Raw genomic sequence first — 9,733 nt, forward strand, 5'->3', positions numbered from 1 at the left:
ACTCTACGACTAACCAGTCAGTCAAAAAAAACAGAGTTAGGTCCCCTTTTTGTTGTCGTGGCTAAATGTTATTGGGCTTTTGATCGATAAAATAACTTAGGAAGAAATTGCCACGTTTATAATGGATTCATCAGATTTTTATAACTATGAAAGCATTTTACATAAATTATTATATAGATATAAGACTAAGACAGGAATATCTACATCAAAATGAAATGACTTGTCTTTATCAGTATAATTTAACTGATATCGGATATAATCAGGAATATAAGGATTATCAGTTATCAGTTAGTACATGTATAATCATTAAAAGCAGACTGAATATATTCACAAATGTATTTCACCTTGATCAGGTATATAAAGCATTTGAATGCGGGTGAAGTTGATAAAAACGAATCATACCATTTGCAAAGGATATGTACTATACGTCTTTTATTTTCAGAAAATGCAAATTTTATAGCATTCTGTATTCTAACAAGTTGAATCGTCTATCAAATATAATATGGTAGGACAAAATCTTGCCTTTTGCATTTTCTGAAAAAAGGTCTATTGAAAGAAAAGTATGTCTGGCCTTTGACCCTGGATAACATTCTTTTGATTTCCGCTAGAATCTTGGCTCCCTTGATTACTCTTCCATACCTTTATTTCTGTCATTTTACATCTGCACAAGGTCATTCAAAAGCGTGGGTGATAGAATACATCCTTGCTTAATCCCTTAGTTTTGATCAAATCACGCCAAACAAAACTTTATTTTTGACATATTTCTTCAATCATAGCGATACTAAATCTGAATATCACTTTCCCAGAGTTTCGCAAGAAGTCAATCGCGCCATCGAAGGGTTTATTTAGATAAATAAATACAACAATGTACACAGGTTTATTAGAGGACTTGGCGAGTGAACAAAATTAATACCTTGTAAGCTGAATTTCTGATCTTTCTAACGCCTTTTTTTCAGAAAGCCCATTGGGATTCACAAGTGCATTATTGGATTCGAGATGGTTTAATTTCTATTGTGCTTTCAAGGGTTTTAGAAAACGGTTTATGAACATTAGATGGTATAACGTGATTCCTCTATAGTTATCAAGGTCAAAGAGAGAACCATGTAAGTATGTAAGGGCTTCACGGTACCTTTACGCCAATCATCAGGTATTATCTCCACATCGGCTATTGTCGTGAACATATCAGTAAGCGACTGAACAATCACATCTCCGCCGAATTTCAAAAAGTCATTTCGTCCATTCCTGGCGCTTTGCCCCATTTTAACATTTTATGTGTTTTCGGGAATTGATTCCTTTGTGAATATGAGGAATGACCTTTTCTCTTACAAACTTTTAGATGCATTCCTTGAAACTGAAGTATCATCTTCAATTTTCCAAAAGAATTTAAATTTATTTCTTTTTTTCAGAGGGAGTTTTAAATATTCTCATGCTGGAAAAAAAGAAGTTCTAATTACACCGTGGTCATTGTGAATGCTATACACAGCGTCCTCGTCTAATAACATTGACTTAATAGATTCATGCCGACTTTTCGACGACAAAACAATCTATAGCTGAATGCTGATCATTTAAAATTCTGGAGTGAAAACCAATGCAACTTATATACATTTGCTTAGATGTCATATTGTGTTGCTGTTTAATTAAGATAGATTTAACAAAGAACATCATTTACTTTAGAAATTATAATAAGCGGGAATGTGCCCTGTATATTATTTTTATGCAATTCATAAAGAGCAGTATTATATGAACAAATTTACCTGTAAAATAAAAATGTGGAACATCCAGATTGTTTATTGATAAATGGTATCTTAGAGCATCAGCTCCAAACGTCTGAAGATATATTGCTTATTTTTGTAAAGGACGAAGTCAACAACCCATATTTTGGCGCATGCATGTCTGTGGTTCATGAGGACAAACCTTAAACAAAGCACGCGTAGATGTCTCCCATCCTACTATTTCTGACAAAGTAATTACCACTGGCTCATTTAAAGGGTTTAATGGCCAGTTTGAGCGACCTTTCTTAGAGGGAGTTGATGAAGCCAATAACTACATAAAGGTCTTAAACATTGGCACGTTGTTTCAGTACGATCAAGCGTTGTCTTTGTTTTTGTGTTGCATTAGTCTGCACTGCTTTCAGAGAGGCAATAGACCTCTTCAAACTGATACCACTCTAGTTTATTAAGACGTTACAATTCTTTATCAATACCAAATTCCATTCCTCATTCTAAAGACAAAGAAGCATGTAGTGAAGGTTGGGAATTATCCATCGACAGAACGACGCCTAGATGAAGTGCTCACTATTGTCCCTAACAATTTTACGTTCAATGGAGACAATTATTCAAGTTAATGGGATTACTATGGGACAAAAGTGGCCCCATCTTATGTCAAGATCTTCATGAGCAGAATGGAGCGAGAATTCTTGAATTCTAATTTGAAAAAAACCTATGTGGTGGCTTGATTCGCTTCATTGACGATGTTTACGTGGAATTAACCATAAGCGACGAAGATCTCGACAGCTTCATAACTCATGCCAACACCACTTTCCTTAAACACTTCTACTTTTCTTTCAAACGGACCATTCCCATGAATATTCAACAGATAAACATCTATATACATTGTATCTGTCATCAAAAACAAATCCCTCCGTCCGCATGTACCAGAAGCATTTCGTACTGCCAGGCTCATAGTACATGTGTATAAAGCGAAGCTGACCAATGTAACAACGACACCATGAAACAACAACTATGTGCTCTTATTGAGGCCATCTTAAGAAGGGGCTACAAACACAAAACTATTAAAATGGTTATAGATGAAAGCAGAGTCTATTTCGCAAAGTAGGCTACAGTACTGCAATACAAACAAGTTACACAAACAATATCGCAGAGACTTCCTTGTGTTCAAACGTGCCAACCAACTCCAAGGAACAGTTCTGGCATTATTCACACACAATAAAAATCAATTGAAAAGTGTCCTATAGATATCAGAGCATGCAGCAGGGGTTCAAAATCCGCTGAAGGAGCGACATTTACAGCATCGCATCGGTCGGATAAAAAGTCTGGATGTAGCTTAGACTTGATTTTAAGTCTCTAATATTGTTAGCAATTTTTTGCACTCGTAATTTCAGTACTGTAATTAATTCGTATATGATTTATATAATTACATATTACTACACCACTTTATGCTGATCGGTGCCGTAGATCCGTCAATTCTAGCTTCATACGAGATCGAAATGCAACTCTTAAGTTAACGTGTACGTGTGTTTTTGTCAAGGAAGGCTATTTATAGCCTGAACTTGACTTAGAGATCGTCGGCAAGTGAGATTCAACCGGAAGTGGATATTGGAACTGCCTAAATATTCCGCGGTCTGTTCTCTTTACCCTCCCCCTTTTCCACCTTGCAAATTTACGTTAGTATATCGCTCCGCCGCCGATCATGATGCGATGCTTTATTTTTCGTAAGAGATGGAAATATTATGATATCAAAACTTTTGTAATATTTGTTGAATTGCAAAATTTCTATGATTATGTGCTTATCTTAACTATTTGAATTTTGTCTAAGCGAGCAGGACTATTTTTTTCTAATTGACCTGATGCAGGTCAAACACGGTACCTCCAATGACCGAAAACAAGATAGCGTTGGAAGGACAAGTGACTAATTTCAAAGTACTGACGCCACATTGATTATTACAGACTTTCGTTAGGTATCTAGAATGTGCTGGAGTACTAATAAAAAAACTTATTTGCAAGTGTGTATGAATAACACAGTGATCAATTATACCACCCAAAAACGTGTTTTATTGAGGTTTTCGAATTTTCGATCTGGTTTCCGTTAACACCGAGGTTTTTGGTTATTCGAGCAACCGGTCAAACGTTCACAAGAAGATGTCGAAAGTTTTTAATGACGGATTTTTTTTTACCTGCAATGTACACTCTTTCAAAAAAAAATGTTTATTCAAATTTTGATTAAAAAAAAAAACTATTTTGAAAAGAGCTGAAAAAAATAAAATAATTCAGAATTTAAAAAAAAATTGAAAAATCTGAAAAAAAAGAAGAAGAAGAAGAAGAAGAAGAAGAAGAAGAAGAAGAAGAAGAAAATGGAAAAGAAGAAGATGAAGAAGAAGAAGTATGTTCAGTGCATTAAATATAGTTATTAAATTTACCATGTGTTAACTTTTTTTAGTTTATTTTCTATAGGGGTCCATGTTACTCATGTTTTTTAGTTCTTTGTTGATTTTAGTTTTTTGTGTGCTTTATATGCGGTTGTATATATGCATGTTGGTTGTTTTATCTGATTTGCAGGCTACCGTTCATTGAAGATATATAGGCCGCCTTAGACTGTCGATTTTCCATTCCTGGTTGAGTGGTTGTCTCCTTGACATATTCCGATTTCCATTCTTTTTATACCTTGGATTTGTAATCTCTTGATTTTTTTTTTGCACCTAGCCTTTGTAATATACTAAATGATTGTAGCATAAATTTAATGATTGGATATGAACTGAAAACAAAACCAATAAATACCAAACACAAAACTGAAAGAAAAACATAACGCTTTAATATTTCAAAAGAAAAAAAAAACAAAAAAGTATATCACAACGTGTGATTTTGACTAGAAATGAAGGAAAATATTGTAAATGTCTAAAACATAGTCTTCCAAGCAATGCAAGACAATGGCATAACATAAACATTTTTTGAACGTTTTCTTTATCTGTTGTTTTTTTTACTAGGAAGCGGGAAATATTGTCTGTTTGAACTTTGTTTTGTTTTTCTGGTCTACCACATTTTAAAACTGCTCGAGCTTTCCTCTTCTCTACTTTTTTCTTGTTTTTTTTGTGTTTTTCTTACAATCCCCTTTTCTCTAGCTGAAACACCAGACTTTTCAGTGATTTTTTTCTTCATAATTATATGTTCAGCTTTATTATATTAAATAGTTAAGTTTAGCTAAGATGATAGTCACGTACCTTTTACCTATGTTTTATTAATATCATTTTATACTAATTCATGTATACATATATTATGGTGTAATTTACATTATAGAACTATTACTATTGACGCTAAATGTCTCTAGGGATCATTTGTTGTCACTGTTCAAACCTGATATTCTATGAAACAAAACAAAAATAATGCAAAAAGATGTTTGAGTATGTATTTACGTATGATTTTTTCAGGTATTTCTTGCTTGCGATAACATATGGAAATGGAGGACATTTTAATTGCAACATGAAAATTCAAGGATCTTGGTATCTCTATGATGGTCTAAGGGAGTAATATAGCGCAGGAACTGGCCTACAGAAACTATGCTCACCAAAACCAAGACAAGGCTATAGACAAAATTATGTTTTATATTACCGTAATAAAATATCACCTTGAACCACGTGCTTTATAATATGCATTTTTCCTATAAGCATACGCTGGGAAATTGCTCTTGCAGAGATCAAAAAGCATACATTTCAGGAAATTCCAAAAAAAAAAAAGATTAATTTCTCAAAAAAAAAAAATTAAAAATATTTGCTGAAAGTGTAAAAAAAGATTCCAATTATATTTTGGTCTGAAAAAAAATTAAAATTAGAAAATCCCAGGCCCCCACCACAAGAAAATGGTTCGTGCCTTAGTATATTGTTAATGTCTACCATTACTAGATGGGTCCTGTAGGTTGGAAAGTGTTAATTGTTTGTCAATCTTACCAAGGAGTTAAATATAGACTACTATCATGACTGTAAAAAATCTATTGCGAATGTCGGGAGCTTCTAATAACGGATTTTCGGAGCTACAATGTACGTTTTTTGTGATGTACAAAAAACGTAAGTAAAGTTTTAATGTTTATGATTACAGTGAGGGTGCGGGGGGTTGGCATCCCTCATTTGTATGTGAAAATTATAATTTTCATGTGTAAAATTGACAAAAATGGCAAATAATGTCCTAGCACCCCTTTTTCTGAGGAACCCAAGCTGCAACCCCTCATTTTCAAAGTGTGTGGATCCGCCTCTGCCAGATGGGGCCTGAAGATTTATGACATACCGTATATCTCACCCCTAGACCTATATGGCATACCATATATCACAACCCTAGACATACATGTATATTGCATACCCTATATCACATCTCTAGACCTACATTACATACCCTATATCACACCCTAGACCTATATTGCATACCTTATATCACACCCTACACAGAACACACTTGAAGTAAATTAAAATATATGTTTTGATGAACATGACATGCCAAAATCTGTATCTGATGTGGTATCAATCCTCAACCTATATCACCCCGTGACCAATAGCCCAAAGTGGGTTGGCATAGGAGTCCTGTGTTGATACCGCATGTGATACAGATTTTGGCATATAATATTCAGTATGGAATGTACATGTGTATTATATCCATATACATGTAAGTCATAATTTATCATCAATATGGTCCTTTTTAGTGCATTGTCAAGATATCCATTTAGAATGCAGATCTTAAAGTTAGATACAGGATTTTCATGACACACGAAGGACACAGTCAATTAGGTTAGAAATTCTATGTCCATGAAAGTGGATTGAAAATATGATGAATATCAAGGTACCCAAAAGTAGACCTTTCCTGAGAGCTGATTTTCAGGGACATTCATACATGTAAATGTATTAGGTTAGTGAAGGTATATATAAGTTTGTTCATATACTTCCAATGTACACAATGATTTAAAATTTTCATAACTGGTGATAGGTCTACTGCAAACATTGCTAGTGTACAACAGTTGTCATATGTCTTAGCAACATACAGGGATGGATCCTGATATTTTGAAATGGGGGGTCCAGACATCATTATAAATCATTAGGTAACTAGAAACCATACATGGAAGAAGCCCTAAAGCAATATCATTAGTAAACGTTCCAGTTTCTGTATTTAGAAGTTTTGTCTAGTACATGAAATGGCTTTAATTTATTGTTTTAAACTCACTACTTCAAAGCACTTTAATGATCTTCCTGGTTATGAGGGGTTATTGTTTTAACAATGACCACCTGTCAGTCAGGTGAAAAGTAACCTATTCTACTCTTACTTATGTTACCTGTTATTAACAGTTATTGAAACAAAGATGTGCTCATGAAGTACACTGTACTACATTTTTGTAAAGTTTGTTATGTTTTATTTAAGATAAATTTGAATTATTTTAGAGAAAGAAGTGTTTATTTTTTTCTTAATTAAGACAGCTGATAAAGATATTTTAAGAACAAAGTTTCAGAACACTAAATTTCTGTAGCATTATAATTTCTGTAATACATTACAAAAAGTTAATACAATAAATATATATTACATTTTAGTGTTGAAATTTTGCAAACAGTATTTCTGTAGCATTATAATTTCTGTCCTACATTATAAAAAGTTAATACAATAAATTGCAAAATTTATGTGAACCAGTACTGACTAGGTGGCTTAAAAACCAGTAAAAACCTGGACAATGATAACCACCCAACCTCTATTTTTGCCTGATTTTGCACACAATTACATGTACATGAAAGGATATTTCTCATCAAGAGGAGGTTTCTGTACTTCCATATGATGTGGCTAAAATACATGTATATGTTCTTGCATTTACATATTGTAACATTTTGCAATTATCAAAGGCACTGTTATCATTTTTTCCTTGATTTCTTTTCAGTGGTAATCCCTTTTAAAGTTTCACTAGATGTAGTTAGAAGAAAGCAAAAGCAAAATGAACTATTTTTGTGCTGGGACACTATTTAGGCATGAAACAAAGTACATGATTCTTAAGTGCAGGTACATGTCAACATCTCTTAATAAAAACTACCAGTATGAAGTCTGATTTCATAGAACTTATTTATTGGCAAAACATAGGAGTTACTTGTATTTTAATATAATATATGTGGAAGAAGCAATCATGCAGAAAAAAATGAAAGAAATGCACACACATTATTGAAGGCAGACAGGTATAAAAACACTCTGCTTAAGCACAATAATGATTCATCATAAAAAGTGCTACTCATGGGGTATGGGTTCACCAATAACCTTTTTGTTTTGGAAAGTAGAAAAGATGGATTTATATTCAAAGTGCATTTGTTATAAAGAAAGACAAAATATTTCCTGTATTCACTACATCTCTTTATTCTTGACTTTCCATCTTGATTGGAATCTTAAATTGCTAAAATATGTGAGGTACAACTAAAGTTTTTTTTAGTTTAAAGATTTTTAAACTGCATAGTAGTTTTGATATCCTTGTTTGAATTGAAAAAATCTTAGAGAAAGGTAATTATTTATTGTAAAAAAGTGTATAGTTTTGACATTTTCAACTCAGGGCCTAATCAAGACAACAATGATAAGGACAAGCTTTAGTAAATTCTGTTAAAACTAACAATATCGACTTATTTGTTCATTTAATCTATTACAAATCACTGTCAAAGAGAGCACAAACAAGGAGAAGTTTTTTTGCTCATTTCTCCCTTTAGATTAGGTCCTTGGTCAACCTAGCTCCCCTAGTCCACAGGATTCATTTCTACTTCATGCTTCTCCAACCCGAAATTTCAAAGTGTGGATTTTTTCTTAGTTTGAAAATCCATATAATATTGATAGTCAGTGATTCACCGTGGAGATCATATTTTTGATGAAATGCTGGTTTAGGTGTAAAGTGTCAAGAAATTTGAGGACATAAATGTACACAGCCAGAAATACCAAAAACAATAAAAGAAAGGAAGATCCATAAATGCATTAATAAACAAGCAGTATTGATATGCATTTCATTAAAACAGAGGGTTCTCCTTAGAATGACTAAGTTTTTTTATCGTTTTTTTTAGCTTGCAATTTGGTTACATGAATATTTATGGGGTCTTCCTTGAATCAGTGTCTCAGCACTTTGATTTTATGTGTATGAGAATGTTAACAGGAAGTTTACATTAAAAAATAAATTGATATATATGTGTAATTTAGTATTGAACTTAATTCTATAACATAGCTGAGAAACGCCTGTGCTCCGAGTTGTTTTGATTGAGAAACGTTTATTCGGGTCATCACGTTGATGAAGTCACCCGATTTTAAATAGAGCGCATCGCAACTTCCCTTCGATCTTAGCCGATTGACGAACTATTGCCCTACACGACAAATTTTTTGGTACTATAAATAATTACAACACAAACTCTCATGAGCTTTTAAAACCGACATCAGCTTTGAAACATTCTAAAATGTCAAGAACAAATTATTTTCGAAAATGGAAAACACTTTTGCTAGTAGTGTACAAAAGTACAATGAATAATGGAACAATGGAAAAGAATATGAATGTATGTTATCAATCAACCTAAAATATTCAAGTTCAGCCCGCTAAAATTTGTCATTTTTTTTTAAATTCTGAACAAAGTCTATATTGAGGAAATCACTGATTGATTTGGAGTTATGTTTAGTAGAGCACTGAATTCGGCTGGCTGTTGAAAGCAAGCCAAAATCAGAGGCATATAATATTTGACGATGAGCGACTTAGAAGACTTCAGTCTTTGATTAATATATGCATATGCACATGGGAAGCGATGTTAGCCCTCTCTTTGATAACCGCATTTACCAATCTACAGATGACGAAAATAAACTGCCAATTTTATTAGGGAAGCTTTTATTAATGAAGGGGTAGAAATTGGGGGGGGGGGCTGGGGAAAAATAAATTAATGTTCCAAATTTTGGAGAATTTTGTGTTTTTGCTGAATCCATGAAAAAGAAATGATTTCATATTTTCGCCATTACTTAACGAGGCAGGTTTT

At 33.2% G+C, this 9,733-nt stretch overlaps 1 long non-coding RNA gene across 2 annotated transcripts; it reads left to right on the forward strand.

Annotated features, from left to right (window-relative positions):
* The first annotated feature begins 67 nt into the window (after positions 1 to 67).
* LOC148624760 (uncharacterized) lies at positions 68 to 4,508 on the forward strand. Of its 2 annotated transcripts, none has more exons than XR_015919765.1 (3): positions 68 to 353; positions 957 to 1,103; positions 1,407 to 4,508. It is a non-coding gene; the product is annotated as an uncharacterized LOC148624760 (long non-coding RNA). The 2 variants fall into 2 exon arrangements; XR_015919766.1 differs by having other exon boundaries at positions 68 to 287.
* Positions 4,509 to 9,733: the final 5,225 nt, after the last annotated feature.

This window comes from Perna viridis, chromosome 2 (genome assembly GCF_037379345.1).
Source record: "Perna viridis isolate PV_CMFRI_1.1 ecotype Kerala chromosome 2, ASM3737934v1, whole genome shotgun sequence".
NCBI lineage: Eukaryota > Metazoa > Mollusca > Bivalvia > Mytilida > Mytilidae > Perna > Perna viridis.